The following is a 21,638-nucleotide window of genomic DNA, read 5'->3' on the forward strand; positions in this document are numbered from 1 at the left end:
CTGCGTTTTTCTTATAAAACTTTAAGAAACGAGAAACAAACTTCCATCATCTTCTGAATTTGGTTCATTGTTTTTCTCACAGCCCTGTAAGTGTATTAATATTTGTTATTCTGCAAACTAAGTTGGTTAAATAAGTAAAAAGTAGCGAGTGTTTCCCAAAAGTGATAATAGTGATGAAACTGTACATTTCTTCGGATGTCATTTCAAAAAAGTGTATTTTAATCATTTATCTTCCTTGTTTTGATCTGAAAGTCTAAAACACTTCCAGACTTTTATTTTGAAGCTCAGCAACTAATCTGCACCGGAAGCTGTAGTCTTCACTACAGCTAACTTCACACTTTGAACAAGATGGCGTCTAGCAGGAAGGTGTGTTAGCAGAGTGTCTTAGTTGTGTTGAGAAAGAGGTAAAATGTGTAAAGTCCAGATGCTGAGAGCGTTGGTGGAGCAGCGACTAACTGCGGCTGCTGAAGAGATATTTGGGCTGTTTGAAAGAACGATAGCAGAGTACGAGGAGGAACTTTGTCGTTCAAAAGAGGAGAACGAGCGACAACGGGAGCTACTGGACGCTGTTTACAACCCTCAGCTTCGGCTACACAGAGCAGGTTTGGTCATTAAACCTTCAGTTGATCTTTCTCTCCTTCCTGTCATCTCTTCTCTCAGCAACGGCATGACGATAGGACGTATGTAAATAAGCATTTATTCATAAGATCTAGTGTAATCTTCGCTCTTTAACAGGCCGTCGCCATACCCACCAGACTTCATGTAAATAATCACGACTTTTATCATCGTAAAACACACTGCATTCAAAGTGGACAGAAACATAATAAAACTATCGAAAGGACGTCTTGGTTCATCTTTCCACTGTTCCAACAATCACCACTCTGATTTGGTTGAAATAAAACCTTAATTCACCGATTAACATGTGGAAATATGCTGGCTATATACACGCTAAAAGTACTGATTATTTACATGGAGTCTGGTGGGTTTGGTGATGGTGATTTCGGGGCTGTTTTCTAGATAAACAAAGGTTCTTATTTAATAGGTATTCCCTTAGGACTGTATAGGTGATTGTTACATAGTAGTGATGTTCACCTTGGAACACAACAACACAGTATTGTAACCACTGAGTGTGTGTGTGTGTGTGTGTGTGTGTGTGTGCGCGCGTGTGTGTGTGTGTGTGTGTGTGCGTGCGTGCGTGCGGACAGGTCTGCCAAATGCTTCCCTGACATAGTAGTTGACATTGTACTGAAACTTACAGTGGTCACAAAAAGCAGCTGTAGTCCAGACCTCCACTTCAGTCCTTAGGACCCACTTTAAAGTATAATCAAACTTAAAACCAAGCTCCATATATTGTCTTGTGAGCCACAGACAGTCCTGTAACAACTCAGTGACAAACAGTGGGCTCTGTATTGCAAAAAATACAAGGATCCTTTATGATAAATAGGCTATTATCTATGTTATGACATTGCAGAATAATAATCGAGAAAGTCGCATTATTAATTATGATGCTTTCGGTCCTAAACTGAAATATATTAAAAAAATAACCTCCATTTATGCATGTTTGATGCTTAACTGTGACGCGGCCTCGGTCTTGTCTTGGTCCTCCAGCATGACATCCTCCTCCAGAATTTCTTCAAATATATCCAGCAGTGATCCGGTTCAGGTCCTCTTCTCTGGGGCTGGGGGGGGTGTCCTCTGTGCTGGCATCTGCACTGCTGCTCATGTCATCCAAAACTGTGAGCAACAGGTTGCGAGCACTCCTCTTTTTTTCCACGCCAAAGTACCGGTCTTTGTAGCGGGCATCAAGCATGGTTCTAACAGAATTAAGTGCTTCACACTGTTGAAGCGATGATTGACGGCTCCAGCAGGGTGGTTTTGGTGGTCTGCACGCCTCTGTCCGTGTCAGTGCCACGGGTATGGAGAAATATTTGTGTTTCCAGACTTTCTACCATATGTTGTTCTCTAAAATATAAAGTATTAGAGTATACTGTAACGTTAGTTCGTTCCGAAATAGGCTACATGCTATACTTACTTTGGTCTTTTTCATATACCTTTGTTACTGTGATAAAAAAATATGCATGAAGTGGGATGATTAGCGAAGTCTACGAGCAGTAATCTGACTTTAGCTCGTTGGGCTACAATACTTTACATGTTAATATAAGTTATGTGTTAAGTTTAAAAATGCATTATTTTAATATATGTAATTATTTCACATTATTTTTAGTTTCTTACGACAAAGTGGTCAGCTCATTTTACTTTATTTTTATTTTCTTGAGTAGGGTTCATAGTGAACAGTTTAGGGATGGGGCCGATCTGATCCAGTGTCGGTATCGGGACCGATACCAGCGTAATTCCCGTATCGGATTTTCCCGATCCAACCTGCGGAGATATCCGATATCCAGGAGCCATGTCTGCGCTTTAACGTTGTCTGCTGAAATGACTCCACAGGTGATTTCTGCCGGCTAGTCTGCTAGCTGGCTGCAAACTGTGGAATGGATTTCCTGAACGGAGGCGCGGCTCAATGAGACACAGAGTTATGAGACACGCCCCCGCTCAGGAAATCCATTCCACAGTTTGCAGCCAGCTAGCAGGATAGCATTGAGCAGCATTGTGGCTAGCCAACACGTCCGCTGTGTGGAAATACTTTACACTGGAAACACCGCAGAGCAAGACAGCAAAATGCAATGTTTGCAAAGCCGTAATTCAGAGAGGCGGAAGCGTCGTACAACACTACGAACGCAATCAAACATTTAAAAAAAGCACCACACGAAAGAACACGAGGATTTTTTTAGCCAGGGGGCAGAAAGACAACGGGAGCCGTCAGGAATCACTTCTGGAGTCATTCCAAAAACAAGTTAAACTCCAGGCAGACAACGTGAAAGCTAAAGGGATTACCGAGAAGTTGTGTGTGTGTGTGTGTGTGTGTGTGTGTGTGTGTGTGATGTTTACAGTTATTGCACTTTTCTTATATTTCAGATATTTGACATTTTTAAACCTTGATTTGTTGATGCTACACGAGCCAGTGTACTTGATTTGTGCTGTTCAGATGCACACTGTTTTATTAATAGTGTGTGTGTGTGTGTGTGTGTGTGTGTGTGTGTAAGATGCTTACACTTGCACTTTTCTTATATTTCAAGACTCAAGTATTTGACATTTTGGGAATGTAATAAATATTGACATGACAATCAGTTTCAAACCCTTACAGTTGCATATTTGTTTTCAGAATGGGATTTTTCCTGTTAACAGGATTTCCTGTTTTTCTGACTTCCTTTTCTGACCTTATACTTACCTCAAGTTGCCTTTTGGGACATACATGCATACATACCGTATTTTCCGGACTATAAGTCGCTCCGGAGTATAAGTCGCATCAGTCAAAAAATGCGTCATGAAGAGGAAAAAAACATATATAAGTCGCACTGGACTATAAGTCGCATTTATTTAGAAATATATTTCACAAAATCCAAGATCAAGAACAGGAAAGGCAAGTTATTCAACTACACAACAGCACACAGAACAAGGGGCTGAATACGGTAGGTGTCCGGTATGTTAACGTAACACATTAACAGTTATTCAACTACACAGTAGCACACAGAACAACTACCAGGGCGTGGAGACGTAACTGCAGCGTTGACGAGCCTCTCCCAGCAGGACGCTGTTCAAGCACCCATCTGTGGACTCGTTCCTCCAGCTCTGGCCATCTTGCTTTCAGCCCGCGATTAGCCGATTAGCCGATTAGCCGATTAGCTTCCTTTGTTTCCTTCATTGCAGTAAGAGTCACCTTTTCGCCAGTCTCTCACAAGTTTCTCTCTCACTCCAAACTTTCTTTGTGCTGCTCGATTACCGTTTTCGGCTGCGTATTTTACTACCTGCAGTTTGTAATCTGCAGAATAAGATTTTCTTTTCTTTCTCAGTTGTCTTTAGGAGCAGCATATAGTTGTCACAAGCCTAGAGCGCCTCTCGCGGCTGTAGATGGTAATGTTTTCAGTATGAAATAACATTTAAAAACATGTTAAATTATATATATTTTGATATATAAGCAGGACCAGCCAAAGTATGAAAAAAAGTGCGACTTATAGTCCGGAAAATACGGTACGTACATATCATACTTGCCTGTTGAGAGGAGTTTATTTCAGCATCATAAAATCAACAATAATGATAATAATAATATTAAAGCAAACAGCTCTGGTATCGGAATAGTATCGGTATCAGCCGATATCCAAATTCAGGTATCGGGATCGGATCAGAAGTGAAAAAATGTGGATCGGTGCATCCCAAGAACAGTTATGTCATGTTTGACTAATTTCAACCCCTAACGGTAACAGTTAAATTGCACGGTTCATTGCTGGTTGAATACTATTCTGAAGTTCTGGGTTGTACTTAATACTATGATATGCCATGTGTTGGATTTTCATACAACCCATACAACAATCTTTGCAGGTCAAATTAATGATTCCTTTTATTGAATTTTGGGTGTTTTATTCAATTTTATAAACATGTTTAAATGGTTTTAAAACAGTATTGTGACCAAACTTTGACATTAACCAGTCTGTGATCCACTCAACATCCTCTGATCTTAACTATTAGTCAAAATAACTCATAATTTCAGCTTTTTAACTCAAAAATTATGTATGTCATATAAATTAGGTTTATTGACCATGAATTTAAAAATAAAACGTTGAAAAAAGTGACAAACGTTTTAAAAAAAAAGTGTCAAAAGCATTAAAAAAAGAGCCCAAAACGCTGGAAAAGGCACCAAGAATTCAAATTCACTTTTGACCTGGATGGACAACAAGTTCATGGTTGACGGGAAGACAACACAAGGGTTAAATAATGAAGTTATTATTTGCACGGTGACATCCACATAGTCTGGAAATATAAGTATGGAAAAGTATGGCATTTTGAAATGGAAAAGGTGTAAGAACCCTGAGCTAATATGACTAGCGCCAGCGAGATGCTGATGGGTTTTTGCCGGCGTTTTTTTCCTTCTTACTTTTCAAAAAGTCTCGGTGCTGCTCAGGATGACGGCTCTTCAGATGCGTAATCATATTTGTAGTGTTGAACGACTGTTGTTGAACGCCCCCTCGCGTCACTTGTGCTTTACAAGTACTGCAAATAGCAGGTTTGTTTGTTTGTTTTACATATCTCGAAATGCCTCCACACAGCCGACATGTTGGAAGTTTAAGTTGCTGGCGCTCATGCTACGTTCACGGTCGTCAAGTGCGCATAGTAAACACGCCACCCTACCGGCAAGGCTCGTCGGCAGTTATTTCTAGGGCTGTGCTCGATTGAAGAAATCATTCAATTGTATTGACTAATCGATTAGTTGATTTAATCGACAGATCTGTAAATCTGAGTTTCTCCACAAAGAGTCATGCAAAAGCACCACTTTAATTCTTGTGTTTGCCAGAGATGTGCTCGTACGTTTCTTGGAAATAAGTCATTCAGCATGAAAAAAGCATAAAACATGACTAATCGACTAAAGAAATCTAAGTTGACTGAGACCAAAACGACCGATTAGTCGACTAATCGACTAAGAGGGGGCAGCCCTAGTTATTTCTGCCGATGATGATCATTTTAAGCTGTTATCGGCCGATACCGATGTCGTGCCGATATCATCGTGCATCCCTATATACATTTTGCTTCCTCTAAATTTCAGCTTGTGGTCGACTAGCGGGCCTGCTTTGGTTGTTTGATAAATTGATCAACCTTGAGATGACGGTCCGTCTGCGGCTACAGGACGTGGAGCTCACCGCCAGTGTTTCAGTTTGACTGTTAGAAAGTGTTTTGACAATTAAAAGGTATTTATTTAGAAGCAGGCTGGCTGGTTAGTTGGCTAACGCTAGCATGCTATTCCACCAAGCTTCCATGCTACATAAATAAGCCAGACAGAGTTGTCCCTCATCTGGCGATAGAAACCCTGATTTTCCCATAGACTGTATATAAGAAGGCTTTTCCCGTTCTGTTAGCTCAGAGCTCCACAGCCTAAGTCCACAGGTACAAATTAGTTTTGCACCAAATGTATCGTCAAGAGTGTTGTGAAAGTCGAGGTGCGCAGATTGGCCACTTTGTGATGCGAGAGAGCTCATATGTGAAGTTGCAGTGACAGATTCCAGAGGTTGTCATCACTGAGTTGTGGTTGTGATGGAAAATGAACCAGAGTAAAAAAAAAAGTATACGAGTAAATGTTGCATTATAAGTTTGCAGCTGTCAGTGTGTTCATGCACATATCAATCTACACATTTGTGAATATTTTTTCTGTAACTTCACATTCAGAATACAGGTGTGTGAACAGGGTTACATTTTTTTTCTGCAAGTTGTCACATCATATTCTACAAGCTCTCATATTTTGCTCCATACCTTAATAGGACAGTACTAAATGGTTCCATTTTGTAGTTGGTTTTAACAAGCTGACCTTAACAAGCTATGCTACTTTGTATCAGTTTGTTACACTAAATTTGTAAGTTTTCGTATCTATGACGATACAAACTACCTCTCATTATTATTGGTTTGAGTGATGGTCTGTAATGTGTGGTGGTCAGTAGGGGTGGAACGCTACATGTATTCGTATTGAACCGAAACGGTACGGGCGTCTCGGTTCGGTACATGAATTTACACGGAGAATACACGGTATAAAAATAAATAAAACTTGCGTGCAAATTAATTAATGTAATGCGGAACTACTGTTAGACACGCGGTTCTTTAGGGACACCTAATCTGTAGCCCTGCCCTTAGCTCTGAAGCTCCCGAGCTCCGCCTACATGTCGAGTCAGTCGGTCCAGTGAGTCCACACGAAGCAAACTAGTCCCTTCCATATACAACCAAACATGGACGTAGCTGTATCCTTTATTACCTCGACCACAAATGGCCTCCATGCCCGTTTGTTCCGCTGTTAGCTGTTAACTCCGCCGTTTGCTCCGCTGTTTGCTCCGTTGTTAGCTGTTAGCTCCGCCGTTAGCTGTTAGCGCCGCTTTTAAGCTAATGCCAAAACTTGTCAACTGCTCTGTGTAACCGAAGCTGCTCTTTTAACATCCCTGCTCTGTGCATTCACATATGAGAGCAGCACTTGTCTCCCATATCACACTACTAGCTGATTGACTTATTTTGTTTACAAGTTCCAGATGGAGTCTGGAGATGATGTGGGGTAATTATTGTTTACTGTTTACATCTTACTTTATACACTTCAGGCTGTTGCAGCTAGCTCAGGGGAGAGACTGGATGACACTAGGTGGTACAGCCTGAGACATGCACAATAAAAAAAATTCCCTTCTGCATTTTTGTTTTGCTTTTCCCACCATTGCACCGAACCGTAATGTCTGAACCGAGGTATGAACCGAACTGTGACTTCTGTGTACCGTTCCACCCCTAGTGGTCAGTAATGTGTCTGTTTCATTCTCTTTCCTGCAGATGTTCAGCAGCTGTCGGTGGTTAAAGGAGAGGTTCCCCCTGAGCAGCCCCCACACATTAAAGAGGAACAGGAGGAACTGTGGAGCAGTCAGGAGGGAGAGCAGCTTCAAGGGCTGGAGGAGGCTGATATCACCAAGTTCCCATTCACTCCTGTCCCTGTGAAGAGTGAAGATGATGAAGAGGAAGCTCAGTCCTCACAGCTTCATCAGAGACAAACTCAACACATGGAAACAGAAGCTGATGGAGAGGACTGTGGAGGACCAGAACCAGCCAGGAACTCACATCCACTTTTACAACCAGAGACTGAAGACCAGACTGGAGACTCTTCTGATCCTGAGACTGATGACAGTGCTGATTGGAAGGAGACCAGAGAACCTCAGTCAGCTTTAAACTCTCTGAAACATGATTCAACATGTAAGAAAACATTCAGCTGCTCTGAGTAATGGCTAACAGTTTAAACAGTTTGCTAAAAGTACTGACTAAATAGTTGAAATAGCTAAACGTAATGACTAAACAGTTGAAATATTAGCTAAAAGTACTGACTAAATAGTTGAAATAGTTAGCTAAAAGTAATGTCTAAACAGTAGAAATAGTAGCTAAAAGTACGGACTAAACAGTTGCAATATTAGCTAAAAGTACTGACTAATCAGTTGAAATAGTTAGCTAAAAGTAATGTCTAAACAGTAGAAATAGTAGCTAAAAGTACTGACTAAACAGTTGAAATAGTAGCTAAAAGTACTGACTAATCAGTTGAAATAGTTAGCTAAAAGTAATGTCTAAACAGTAGAAATAGTAGCTAAAAGTACTGACTAAACAGTTGAAATAGTAGCTAAAAGTACTGACTAAACAGTTGAAATAGTAGCTAAAAGTACTGACTAATCAGTTGAATTAGTTAGATAAAAGTAATGTCTAAACAGTTAAAATAGTAGCTAAAGGTACTGACTAAACTGTTGTCGGTACGCCATTCTGTTTCCTGGGTTTCCACTTTCTTTTTCTATGAAGCAGAAAAAAAGTTGTTGCATGACATGTTGGAGCTAATTTGCCTGACTTAACAACTCACGTCCTGAGATGTTGCTTTTGCACACATGCACATCACAATGTCGATGCTGAAGCGATTTATCATGCAGCCCTAGAACACACACACACTGTCACACCCCTAGTTAGCATGACATCCCAGTTTTCCTCAATGTGTTTCCTGTTTCCTGCAGATGTTCAGCAGCTGTTGATGGTTAAAGAAGAGGTTCCCCCTGAGCAGCAGGAGTGTAGTTCCAGTGTGGACCAGCAGGAGCCAGAGCCCCCCCCACACATTAAAGAGGAACAGGAGAAACTGTGTATCAGTCAGGAGGGAGAGCAGCTTCAAGGGCTGGAGGAGGCTGATATCACCAAGTTCCCATTCACTCCTGTTACTGTGAAGAGTGAAGATGATGAAGAGGAAGCTCAGTCCTCACAGCTTCATCAAAGACAAACTCAACACATGGAAACAGAAGCTGATGGAGAGGACTGTGGAGGACCAGAACCAGCCAGGAAGTCTCATCCACTTTTAGACCAGACTGGAGACTCTTCTGAACCTGAGGCTGATGACAGTGCTGATTGGAAGGAGACCAGAGAACCTCAGTCAGCTTTAAACTCTCTGAAACATGATTCAACATGTAAGAAAACATTCAGCTGCTCTGAGTGTGGGAGAAGATTTGGCTACAAGCACCATCTGAAGAGACACATGAGAACTCACACAGGAGAAAAACCTTTTAGCTGCTCAGTTTGTAATAAATCTTTTAGACTGAATGAACATTTACGGGCACACATGAGAATCCACACAGGTGAAAAACCTTTTAGCTGCTCTGAGTGTGGTAGAGCGTTCACTGAACGTGGACACCTGAGGAAACACATGATGACTCACACAGGAGAGACGCCTTTCAGCTGCTCAGTCTGTAATAAATCTTTTACACAGAGAGGAGGTTTACGGTCACACATGATAATCCACACAAGAGAGAAAAGATTCAGCTGCTTGTTGTTGCAGTGTTTGTAAAAAAAGATTTGCCTGGCGTTCTGATGTCAAAACACATAAATGTGTTGGTCAGATGGAAACAGAAGCTGATGGAGAGGACTCTGGAGGACCAGAACCAGCCAGGAACTCACATCCACATCCACTTTTACAACCAGAGACTGAAGACCAGACTGGAGACTCTTCTGATCCTGAGACTGATGACATGGAATAATGTTGGTGCCTTTAAGTCCAAGCAAAATTTCTCAAGTATCAAACAAAAATCTTTATGTATCAACATCTAGATAGAAGACATTATATTGTGTGGTAGGAAAAAGTACACTCTTATTTTAAATATTTTATTAGATATTGTTTTGTCTTGTAATGTCTGTCTTATAATCAATTATAATAACAAATATAACCATCCGCTATTTTATAGGGCCCACACATATTTTACTTCTTTCTAAGTAACATGTTTAGCAAGATTCACTATTAATCATGTATCAATTGGTGTATCATGTTTTGGGACCGGTCGGTATTTATGGAATGGACCACTGGAGGAAAATAGGGGAGGGTCATGTCTTTTTATTCTTTGTCGATGGGAGGGTCATCCAGTTTTTTTAGTCTAGGGGGGAGGGTCACCCAACTTTTGTATTCATGAGAACAACAAAATTTCAAAGTGGCTTGTTTGTTGCATATTTATCCATGTAGCGCTCTCAGTCTCGACCCCTATCACTAGCCAGACAATTTGGGCTGTAGCTGTAGAGACCGTGGGATTTCCCAAACTGATTAAATCCCGCTCGCAAGGCAACGTCTTTTGTGCCTCTGATTCGTGTCTTCATGTTCATTTGTCACGATGGAACTTCATCCAGAGCAGAGCTCCACCAAAGACCCTGCAATCATTGTGAAAGGTTATCTGAGAGGAATATCACTAGCGCCAAAACGTCTGATTTTCAGCTGCCAGCGTTTGCAGTGTCCGACTGTACCGGACTCTCCCGGTGACCATGCTGCTCTGGGAACCGGCGGCGCAGCGAGAGACCGCTGCTGACGAACGGACGCAGAGCTCTCCGTCCGCCGAAGCTCCGACTGCTGTTGGTCTGCGTGGCGGGCCGCGCCGCCTCTCTGTATTTAATTGAGACAATTTCATAACCAGTAAAAATAAAAACGTCTCGTATGTCGCGTTAAATACTTTCCCCCGGTTTTGGTACAGTTAATTTTAACGCCTGATGCGAGCCATGTCGGAGTAGCCCACGCATGAAAATCAAAGTTGTGAGAGCTTTAGCGGCATTGCCCTGACATGTAGAAACGTCGTCTCACTCTGCCTCTCCGCTGAGGCCCGGTCACCTAACAGCAGCAGTTAAACTGTATTATTTTCACACTCTGATGGTTACATTTGCAACAATATGCGGTTCACATGCATGCCGAACTGTAGGGGCAGTCTGTTACTCTACATCACTGACAATTTATTTATCAATATTTCAAAATAGAAAACGTTACACTTCATAATGTTTTGTGTCATGGTAGCTGCGCCGTATATTTTCCTGCTTTTTTTGTCCTTTGCCAATCACACCTAAGATAAAACTATAAAAACTCACTTGTGCATTGCTATGTTCCAAGGTAATATGATCAGTGACACCAAAATTATTAAGATCTTTTGACATGTATAGTGTCTCCTATGCCACTAATTAGGCCATGGTAAAGCTAATAAAGTAAAGAAATATAATCATTTGATATGACCGGTGTGGTCACCAGGACATGCTGAGTACCCTCCAGGATGAAATAAAGTGAAATCATTTGAAGTAAACCATCTGTTGACTAGAATGCCAGAGTTTAAGCCCAAATAAACACCAACGAAGAAACCCTGACCCCACTGTACGTGCGCACGCTCACACACAGACATGCTAGGAGACATGCATTGTAAAGTTCACGGCTCGATCCGAGACCTAGACCTCATTATACATCCATGTCCCGAGACTCACTGACAACATCCTTTCTGGTAACGTTAAAACTAATGACACAGTATCCACTTCAGTTATCTACTAGTCTAGACACACTTTTATCATTATGAATGTACGACAGCAAACGGATAGAGTTACTGAAGAAGTTATCATTGATAATTAACGTGATCATTTGCTAATGTTAGCAAAGTTAGCGTAAGTCATGACAACGTTAGCTTACGTTAAAGGGAAGCTATGCCGATTTTCCACCGGTGTTTGTGTCTTTGCAGTGTGGGATAAACGGTGTTTGGCTTCCCCTCATTGCCCTAAACGTTAACTAACTTACATGACAAACTACATAACGTTAATCTTCTTATCAAAAATATGAGTACAGGAAGGAAGGGAAGGAGTGGTAGCCACTCACTCATTCACTATGCAATTAATTAATAATCTACTCACATACATACCTGGACACTCTAACTGCTCTTAACTGCTAATTTATGCTAAATGTCTTTTATTCACTGTATAATACAATGCCATACACAGTCCTATATATTTATCTTTATTTATCTGTAGTTTATTGTTTTTTACTGTTTGTTTACTTTTTGTTTACTTCCTATATTTAGCTAAAAGTTTATTATTGTTATTCTTATACGGTATTTTCTATACTGTATTTTTTTTATACCTCTTTATTTTCTATACAAGTGTTTTGTAAGTTGCTGAAATCTGCTGCTGGAAATCTAATTTTCTTGTGGGAGTCATCCCAAAAGGATCAATAAAGAGAAGTCTAAGTCTACTGACAGTGTGCTCCAAATGCAGGCTGCAGGGTCTCCATCACTAGGTTGAGACTAGAGGCCATTAGAGCTGTTCTTCTCAAAGCCCAGGAACATTAAATGTCCAAAATCAGGGTGCAAAGTCTCTCAAAAGGAAGGTAGAGAGAGTTAGAAAATAATATATCTTATTGTCCACCATGACAAGTTGTCTGTTTAACTTCAGACAGTGAGCTGGATTACCTTTACTCTTTTGCCCAAGTAAAGTATATCTGCAATTTATTTTCACCATATGACCTGTCAGGTATCATCCAGTAGAAACTATTTTAATTCAGTAACTTAATTTATTTGATCCGCTGCACTTTGGATCGATAGACTGAGATTAAAAATGATGTCTAATGGATGTTTGTTAGGTTTAAGTGATGCTTTTGACCGAAGCTGCAGATCATCTTGCCTTTGCTGTCTCACAGAACTTCAGTGTTTCCTGTTTATGAAGGTGAAGTTAATGTTCACCGTCAGACAAACAACAAAATCAGATGAAATTACACTGCAAGACTAAAGGGCTTTTATTTTGAAGCTCAGCAACTTGATCTACACCGGAAGCTGTAGTCTTCACTGCGGCTAACTTCACACTTTGAACAACATGGCGTCTAGCAGAAAGGTGTGTTAGCAGAGTGTCTTTGTTGTGTTGAGAAAGAGGTAAAATGTGTAAAGTCCAGATGCTGAGAGCGTTGGTGAAGCAGCGACTAACTGCGGCTGCTGAAGAGATATTTGGGCTGTTTGAAAGAACGATAGCAGAGTACGAGGAGGAACTTTGTCGTTCAAAAGAGGAGAACGAGCGACAACGGGAGCTACTGGACGCTGTTTTCAACCCTCAGCTTCGGCTACACAGAGCAGGTTTGGTCCCTTTACTTCTTCCTCTCTCTCTGTTCTCTCTCTGTTTATACTGACAGCAGGTTTGTTCGTTAAACAGTTGGATTTTGATCAAATCCGCCGACGCTAAAACTGTAGTGTACTCATATAGGCCTACTAGCATTTATGGTAGATACATCCAAACGGCCCAGATCTAGCCAGCGACAGTCTTAGCAAAGTTAGTGGAATGATACATGTGAGACTACTTCCGGTTTTCAAAATAAGGTGCCAAGTAAACTCATGCGACGTACATATTTAAAAAAAAAAAAAAAAATAGATTAGGCTATTGGATTGCATATATATTTAAATATATTTTATGTAAATGCCTGTGTCTTTCATACATTAAAAGAGAAAATATGACAACATTGTGAAAGAAATGTATTAATTGTTTGGTTGCTGTTAAAACAATAATTCCAGACAATGACTTCAAATCTAAAACTATAAGAAGACAATGCTCCATAATTTCAGACAATGACTGACATCTCCGACTACAACCATACAGAAAATCTAATATTTTTACTGTACTGTAATTAGTTGATTTAAAAAAAAAAGTTCGAACTCTTTACCGTTAAATAACTTCAAATCTGAAACTTGAGGTGCTCTAAAAATAAAGATTTTGTTGACGGGTGTGGTCAGAGATGTCCTGACCTCAAATATATCAGTCAATGTCTGAAATGTATCATCGTACGTTTTGAGGCAGAAACAACTTTTCAACCACAAAGTTGAATCACTTTTGGGCACGTGGATAAAGGACTGGATAGAGACAGAGCTCATTTAAGTCCCCCCCCCACTGGAGGGGAAAACAGCTCTTCTCTCTCCATTGATTGTATTGTGTGAAGGTTTCCTCCTCGTAAACTCAGTCTGCTAGCAAACAACAGAAACACGCCTAAAAGCTGCTGGGTGGTGATATTCACTGGGGATGCATGATATTGGATTTTGGCCAATATTCGTTATGCCGATATTTTCAAACTCATTTTCGACTATACCGATGTGTATACACATTTTTCCCCATATATTTTTATGTATATATATATATACATACATACATACACACACACACACACACACACACACACACACACACATATATATACATATACATATATACACATACAGTGAGGAAAATAAGTATTTGAACACCCTGCTATTTTGCAAGTTCTCCCACTTAGAAATCATGGAGGGGTCTGAAATTGTCATCGTAGGTGCATGTCCACTGTGAGAGACATAATCTAAAAAATAAAATCCAGAAATCACAATGTATGATTTTTTAACTATTTATTTGTATGATACAGCCGCAAATAAGTATTTGAACACCTGAGAAAATCAATGTTAATATTTGGTACAGTAGCCTTTGTTTGCAATTACAGAGGTCAAACGTTTCCTGTAGTTTTTCCACCAGGTTAACACACTGCAGGAGGGATTTTGGCCCACTCCTCCACACAGATCTTCTCTAGATCAGTCAGGTTTCTGGGCTGTCGCTGAGAAACACGGAGTTTGAGCTCCCTCCAAAGATTCTCTATTGGGTTCAGGTCTGGAGACTGGCTAGGCCACGCCAGAACCTTGATATGCTTCTTACAGAGCCACTCCTTGGTTATCCTGGCTGTGTGCTTCGGGTCATTGTCATGTTGGAAGACCCAGCCTCGACCCATCTTCAATGCTCTAACTGAGGGAAGGAGGTTGTTCCCCAAAATCTCCCAATACATGGCCCCGGTCATCCTCTCCTTAATACAGTGCAGTCGCCCTGTCCCATGTGCAGAAAAACACCCCCAAAGCATGATGCTACCACCCCCATGCTTCACAGTAGGGATGGTGTTCTTGGGATGGTACTCATCATTCTTCTTCCTCCAAACACGGTTAGTGGAATTATGACCAAAAAGTTCTATTTTGGTCTCATCTGACCACATGACTTTCTCCCATGACTCCTCTGGATCATCCAAATGGTCATTGGCGAACTTAAGACGGGCCTTGACATGCGCTGGTTTAAGCAGGGGAACCTCGTGCCATGCATGATTTCAAACCATGACGTCTTAGTGTATTACCAACAGTAACCTTGGAAACGGTGGTCCCAGCTCTTTTCAGGTCATTGACCAGCTCCTCCCGTGTAGTTCTGGGCTGATTTCTCACCTTTCTTAGGATCATTGAGACCCCACGAGGTGAGATCTTGCATGGAGCCCCAGTCCGAGGGAGATTGACAGTCATGTTTAGCTTCTTCCATTTTCTAATGATTGCTCCAACAGTGGACCTTTTTTCACCAAGCTGCTTGGCAATTTCCCCGTAGCCCTTTCCAGCCTTGTGGAGGTGTACAATTTTGTCTCTAGTGTCTTTGGACAGCTCTTTGGTCTTGGCCATGTTAGTAGTTGGATTCTTACTGATTGTATGGGGTGGACAGGTGTCTTTATGCAGCTAACGACCTCAAACAGGTGCATCGAATTTAGGATAATAAATGGAGTGGAGGTGGACATTTTAAAGGCAGACTAACAGGTCTTTGAGGGTCAGAATTCTAGCTGATAGACAGGTGTTCAAATACTTATTTGCAGCTGTATCATACAAATAAATAGTTAAAAAATCATATATTGTGATTTCTGGATTTTTTTTTTTAGATTATGTCTCTCACAGTGGACATGCACCTACGATGACAATTTCAGACCCCTCCATGATTTCTAAGTGGGAAAACTTGCAAAATAGCAGGGTGTTCAAATACTTATTTTCCTCACTGTGTATATATATATAAATATTTTTAGTCAACTTTAGCATGGGTATGAATACTTATGAGCAGCACTGTGTGTGTGTATATATAAATATATATATATATATATATATATATATATATATATATATATATATATATATATATATATATATACACACACACACACACACACACACACACACACACACACACACGCGTGTTGTAGATAAGGCAATACACAAGACAAACATTTGATTCTACCATCAATGTATCATTTTACAAATGTAGACAGACATTCACCCCTGAAAAATAGGTAAATCATTTCACTTGGAGAATAACTAATATACCAGTGCCCCATTTTATTTTTAAGTTCAGACTTTAAACTTCAGTCCTTGGGAGTAAAATAAATAAAAATAGATTTTTGAAATAAAAAATGTACATCATCTCCTACTTGAACAGGTCTGCCAAATGCTTCCCTGATATAGTAGTAGGGCAGGGACGGTATGGATTTTTTGTTACCGCGGTTGAAAAGCAAGACATCCCGCGGTATACCACAACCCCCTTACGAGAGTAGCGTAAATTAGAGCGAGAATGGCAGGGTGCCTTAAGTGAGTGACATCAGTGCCCGTGTGGTCGCGCAACGAGCGAGCGGTAACGGAGAGTAGCGTATGAGTGCCGCTGTGAGGAAAAGAGAGAGGAAACAGAGATAGCAAAGATGATGTAAAGTGAGTTAAAAGTGAACAAGAAAACAACGAGCTAGAGCTTCTCAAGACACGGTGGCTTTATCTGTTGTCAATACTGCCGGTAAAGTGAATGGAGTTACCCCCAAAAAAACATCGGCTTAAACCTTACAACATGTTGCAGCCCGAGTGCAGCCGTCTAGCAGCTGAGCAGACAGATTGTACTGAAACTTACAGTGGTCAAGTGCACAAAAAAGCAGCTGTAGTCCAGACCTCCACTTCAGTCCTTAGGACCCACTTTAAACTTATAATCAAACTTAAAACCAAGCTCAATATTTGTCTTGTGAGCCACAGACAAACAGTGGGCTCTGTATTGCAAAACAATACAAGGACATGTTATCCTTCACTTGAACTTGAGTTGTGCAACTGTAAACCTTTTCAGTCCAACTATCTAGGGTGACAACTCCAGCTGACCAGTAGGCTTCTGTTCAGCTATTTATTTTTAATACCAGAGGTAGGTTTTTCTTCCCAAAAATGAGCATCTCTGCTTTTTCACCGTCCATTTCATTTCTCTTTCCGTCTATCACATCAGAGGCAACGCTAAAAAGCTGTTCACTGTCAACACTTGTGCAGGGTGCACACAGGTATTTGCGTGCAGAAGGAGCGAGCGCAGGGTCGTTCCTGGGAATTGTGGGTTTGGCCAGCTATGAGATGACCAATGAAGTAACAGAATACCCAAATATCATTTACGGATTTTTATACTTTATGCTTTTTAGGCATTAACAGAGCACTAAAGTTTTTTTTCCAGAAATGTAATGATTTATTATTTGCATGTTTATTATTAAACCCATGGGCCCACCACCTGTGGGAGGAACCGCTGGGGTCGGGTGCGCTGCCACATGGGTGGCAGTGAAGGTCAGGGGCCTCGACGGACCAGACCCGGGCAGCAGACGCTGGCTCTGGGGACGTGGAACGTCACCTCTCTGTGGGGGAAGGAGCCGGAACTTGTGCGGGAGGTGGAGCGCTACCGGTTAGATCTGGTGGGGCTTACCTCTACGCACAGTCTCGGTTCTGGAACCATACTCCTGGATAGGGGTTGGACTCTTTTCTTCTCCGGAGTTGCCCAGGGTGTGAGGCGCCGGGCGGGTGTGGGGATACTCACAAGCCCCCGGCTGAGCGCCGCTACGTTGGAGTTTACCCCGGTGGACGAGAGGGTCGCCTCCCTACGCCTGCGGGTTGTGGGGGGGAAACTCTGACTGTTGTTTGTGCATATGCACCAAACAAGAGTTCGGAGTATTCGGCCTTCTTGGAGACCTTGAATGGAGTCCTGCATGGGGCTCCAGTGGGGGACTCCATAGTCCTGCTGGGGGACTTCAACGCGCACGTGGGCAATGATGGAGACACATGGAGAGGCGTGATTGGGTGGAACGGCCTCCCTGATCTAAACCAGAGTGGTTGTTTGTTGTTGGACTTCTGTGCTAGTCATGGATTGTCTATAACGAACACCATGTTCGAACATAGGGATGCTCATAAGTGTACTTGGTACCAGAGCACCCTAGGCCAAAGGTCAATGATCGATTTTATAATCGTTTCATCTGATCTGAGGCCGTATGTTTTGGACACTCGGGTGAAGAGAGGGGCAGAGTTGTCAACTGATCACCATCTGCTGGTGAGTTGGGTCAGGGGGTGGGGGAAGACTCTGGACAGACCTGGTAAGCCCAAACGGGTAGTGCGGGTAAATTGGGAACGTCTGGAGAAGGCCCCTGTCCGACAGACTTTCAACTCACACCTCCGGCAGAGCTTTTCGTGCATCCCTGTGGAGGCTGGGGGCATTGAACCCGAGTGGACAATGTTCAAAGTTTCCATTGCTGAAGCTTCGGCGAGGAGCTGTGGTCTTAGGGTCTTAGGTGCCTCAAGGGGCGGTAACCCATGAACACCGTGGTGGACACCGGTGGTCAGGGAAGCCGTCCGACTGAAGAAGTCTTTCCAGGATATGTTATCCCAGAGGACTCTGGAGGCAGTTGCAAAGTACCGAAGGGCCCGAAGGGCTGCAGCCTCTGCCGTGAAAGAGGCAAAGCAGCGGGTGTGGGAGAAGTTTGGAGAAGACATGGAGAAGGACTTTCGGTCGGCACCAAGGTGCTTCTGGAAAACCGTTCGCCACCTCAGGAGGGGGAAGCGGGGAACCATCCAAGCTGTGTACAGTAAGGATGGGACGCTGTTGACCTCGACTGAGGAGGTAATAGGGCGGTGGAAGGAGTACTTTGAGGAACTCCTGAATCCGACTAATACGCCCTCTATATTAGAGGCAGACCTGGAGGATGATGGGGGATTGTTGTCAGTTTCCCAGGCGGAAGTCACTGATGTAGTCAAACAACTCCACAGTGGCAAAGCCCCTGGGATTGATGAGATCCGTCCAGAAATGCTCAAGGCTCTGGGTGTGGAGGGGCTGTCTTGGTTGACACGCCTCTCCAACATTGCGTGGAAGTCTGGGACGGTGCCTAAGGAGTGGCAGACCGGGGTGGGACCAGAGGGTGTGTGCCAATTACAGGGGTATCACACTTCTCAGCCTCCACGGTAAAGTCTACTCCAAGGTGCTGGAAAGGAGGGTTCGGCCGATAGTTGAACCTCAGATTGAAGAGGAACAATGTGGATTCTGTCCTGGTCGTGGAACAATGGACCAGATCTTTACTCTTGCAAGGATCCTGGTGGGAGCCTGGGAGTATGCCCAACCGGTCTACGTGTGTTTCGTGGATTTGGAGAAGGCGTATGACCGGGTCCCCCGGGAGATATTGTGGGAGGTGCTGCGGGAGTATGGGGTGAGGGGGTCTCTTCTCAGGGCCATCCAATCTCTGTACGGAGCTGTGTCCGGGTTCTCGGCAGTAAGTCGGACTCGTTTCAGGTGAGGGTTGGCCTCCGCCAGGGCTGCGCTTTGTCACCTATCCTGTTTGTAGTATTTATGGACAGGATATCGAGGTGTAGTCGGGGTGGAGAGGGGTTGCAGTTTGGTGAGCTGGGGATCTCATCACTGCTTTTTGCTGATGATGTGGTCCTGATGGCATCATCGGCCTGTGACCTTCAGCACTCACTGGATCAGTTCGCAGCCGAGTGTGAAGCGGCTGGGATGAGGATCAGCACCTCTAAATCTGAGGCCATGGTTCTCAGCAGGAAACCGATGGAGTGCCTTCTCCAAGTAGGGAAAGAGTCCTTACCCCAAGTGAAGGAGTTCAAATACCTTGGTGTCTTGTTCGCGAGTGGGGGGACAATGGAGCGGGAGATTGGTTGGAGAATCAGCGCAGCGGGTGCGGTATTACATTCAATTTATCGCACCGTTGTGACGAAAAGAGAGCTGAGCCAGAAGGCAAAGCTCTCAATCTACCGGTCAGTTTTCGTTCCTACCCTCACCTATGGTCATGAAGGCTGGGTCATGACCGAAAGAACGAGATCCAGGGTACAAGCGGCCGAAATGGGTTTCCTCAGGAGGGTGGCTGGCGTCTCCCTTAGAGATAGGGTGAGAAGCTCAGTCATCCGTGAGGAGCTCGGAGTAGAGCCGCTGCTCCTTCGCGTCGAAAGGAGCCAGTTGAGGTGGTTCGGGCATCTGGTAAGGATGCCCCCTGGGCGCCTCCCTAGGGAGGTGTTCCAGGCACGTCCAGCTGGGAGGAGGCCTCGGGGAAGACCCAGGACTAGGTGGAGGGATTATATCTCCAACCTGGCCTGGGAACGCCTCGGGATCCCCCAGTCGGAGGGTGCGCGCAAGTGCGAGGACGGATAAGCGGACGAAGATGGATGGATGGATGGATGTTTATTATTAATACTTTAATAATTAAATTATTTTTAATATATATTTAATTTATATATGTATATATATATATATTTAATTATTCAATATTATTTTTTGGGCATTTTAGGCCTTTGTTTGTTGACAAACACATGAAAGGGGAGAGAGGGGGAATGACATGCAGCAAAGGGCTGCAGGTTGGAGTCCAACCCGCGTCCGTTGGTCGAGGAGTAAACCTCTATATATGGGCGCCTGCTCTACCAACTGAGCTACCCAGGCGCCCTTGCACGTTTATTATTAATATACAGGCCAAATTATGATAAATAGGCTATCATCTATGTTATGACATTGCAGAATAATAATCAAGAAAGTCACATTATTAATTAGGATGCTTTTGGTCCTAAAATGAAATAAAATAATAACCTACATTTGTGCATGTTTGATGCTTGCCAAGTGGCGTGTTATCTGTATGCATTTGGAGCTATCCGCCTGTATGTCTACGCCGTTGCATTTGCTATCCGCATGTTCAATTCAATTCAATTTTATTTATAGTATCAAATCATAACAAGAGTTATCTCGAGACACTTTACAGATAGAGTAGGTCTAGACCACACTCTATAAAGCCCCAACAATTCCAATAGTTCCCCCAAGAGCAAGCATTAGCAGTGGCTATTGCGACAGTGGCGAGGAAAAACTCCCTTTTAGGAAGAAACCTCGGCAGACCCAGACTCTTGGTGGGCGGTGTCTGACGGTTGGGGTTATGACGGTACAGGATGTAGCGTGGCACAGCAGAGCATGGGTGGACGCGGTGGACGCAGCAGGACGTAGCCGGGCATTGCAGGGAATCGCAGAGCGTAGCAGGGTGTAGCAGGTCCATAGCCACAGCTGCACCCAAGACCCAGGTCTTGGTGTCGCCCTAATCCGAGGCAATGTTCTGGGCGAAGAAGAAACATAAGGACTCTGGGGAGTAAACTCCCCAGAGCTAGGTGAGTAACAAGCACTTCTGAGACAGGATGTGCATAAAAGGAAACAAAAGAAAAGAGCGTGTCATAAGAAGGAACTTCCTCGGCAGTCTAGAATTATAACAGCATAACTAGGAGAGGCACTATATTATTGATTATACGATAGGTAAATCTGATGACTGTAAAGAGAAGCAGAGAAAAGCAGCGGTGCTGTGTCTGCAGCTATACACCCTGCCCCGCCGGTCTAGGCGTTCACTGCAACTCCTCACTCCCTAACTATAAGCTTTATCAAAGAGGAGAGTTTTCAGTTTAGTCTTAAATGTAGCGACGGTGTCTGCCCCCCGAACCCAGATTGGGAGCTGGTTCCACAGGAGAGGAGCCTGATAGCTGAAGGCTCTGCCTCCCATTCTACTTTTAGAGACTCTAGGAACCACAAGTAACTCTGCATTCTGGGAGCGTAGTGCTCTAGTGGGATGATAAGGTACTAAGAGGTCCTCAAGATATGAAGGAGCTTGACCATTTAGAGCT

General features: G+C 43.1%; 1 long non-coding RNA gene across 1 annotated transcript; it reads left to right on the forward strand.

Moving 5' to 3' along the window:
- Window positions 1-10,311: 10,311 nt before the first annotated feature.
- LOC118493389 lies at window positions 10,312-12,500 on the forward strand. The gene is made up of 3 exons (XR_004895351.1): window positions 10,312-11,169; window positions 11,730-11,731; window positions 12,164-12,500. It is a non-coding gene; the product is annotated as an uncharacterized LOC118493389 (long non-coding RNA).
- The last annotated feature ends 9,138 nt before the right edge of the window (window positions 12,501-21,638 follow it).

The sequence above is a fragment of the Sander lucioperca genome, chromosome 16 (assembly GCF_008315115.2).
Source record: "Sander lucioperca isolate FBNREF2018 chromosome 16, SLUC_FBN_1.2, whole genome shotgun sequence".
NCBI lineage: Eukaryota > Metazoa > Chordata > Actinopteri > Perciformes > Percidae > Sander > Sander lucioperca.